The following is a 1,309-nucleotide window of genomic DNA, read 5'->3' as shown; positions in this document are numbered from 1 at the left end:
TATCTTTTCAAAGAACCCCAGCTCTTGGAATTGTTGACTCTTTGTATTGTTTTCTTTGTTTCAATTTCATTGATTTCTGCCATGATTTTTGTTATTTCTTCTTGTCTGCAGGGTTTGGGTTTTGTTTGCTGTTGCTTTTCAAGTGTGTTGACTTGCAGTATTAAGTCATTTATTTGTGTTCTTTCCAATGTTTTGATGTAGGCACTTAGAAGTATAAACTTCCTCTAAGAACCGCTTTCAGCTTGTCCCAGAGGTTTTGTTGTGTTGTATTGTCTTTTTCATTTAATTCCAGGAATACTTTTACTTCTTTCTTAATTTCTCTTTTGACCCATTCATCATTCATGAGTGTGTTGTTTAATCTCCATGTGTTCGTGTGGTGATTTTGGCTTCTTCGGGTGTTGATTGTAAGCTTTATTGCATTGTGGTCTGATAGAACACATGGAATTATTTCAAACTTTTTGTATTTGCTGAGCTTTGTTTTGTGCCCCAGTATATGGTCAATTTTGGAGAAAGTTCCATGGGGTGCTGAGTAGAAAGTATGTCCTTTGGTGTTTGGGTGGAATACTTGGTAGATATCTGTTAAGTCCATTTGATATATATATTTGTTTAATTCAGATTTCTCTCTGTTAAGTCTCTGGCCTGTTGACCTATCTATTGGAGATAGTGGGGTCTTGAAGTCCCCTACTATTAATTAGTTGGGGTTAATTTCGGTCCTAAAGTCCTGTAGTATTTTTTTTTATGAAGTTGGGTGCACCAGAGTTTGGTAAATATATGTTCATGATTGTAATATCTTCTTGATTGATTGTTCCTTTGATCAGAATGAAATAGCCCTCTTTGTCTCTTCTGGTTAGTTTCAGTTTAAAGTCTATTTTGTCAGATATTAGGATTGCTACGCCTGCTTTTTTCTTAGTGCCATTTGCTTGGTATATTTTTTTCCATCCTTTCACTTTGAGATAGTGTCTGTCCTTGAAAGTGAGATGAGTTTCTTGCAGACAACAAAATGATGAGTTTTGTTTCTTAATCCATTCATATAGTCTGCGTCTTTTGACTGGGGAGTTCAGTCCATTAATGTATAAAGTTATTAATGAAAGATGAGTATTGAATCCTGTCATTTTTTTTGTTTATATTCTTGCTATAGCTGTACTTTTACACTGTTATACCCTCCTTGGAGTTCTTTCTGCAACCCCTTGGGTATAGTCATTCCTTTCTTCAGTTCTTTGTATTGCTCCCAGAACTCTCTGAAGGGCTGGTTTTGTGGACAAGAATTCCTTCAGCCTATTTATGTCATGGAAGATTTTTCTTTCCCCTT

The sequence above is a fragment of the Nannospalax galili genome, unplaced genomic scaffold, assembly GCF_000622305.1.
Source record: "Nannospalax galili isolate Female #2095 unplaced genomic scaffold, S.galili_v1.0 scaffold600, whole genome shotgun sequence".
Classification (NCBI taxonomy): domain Eukaryota; kingdom Metazoa; phylum Chordata; class Mammalia; order Rodentia; family Spalacidae; genus Nannospalax; species Nannospalax galili.
This window is presented reverse-complemented; position numbering follows the sequence as displayed.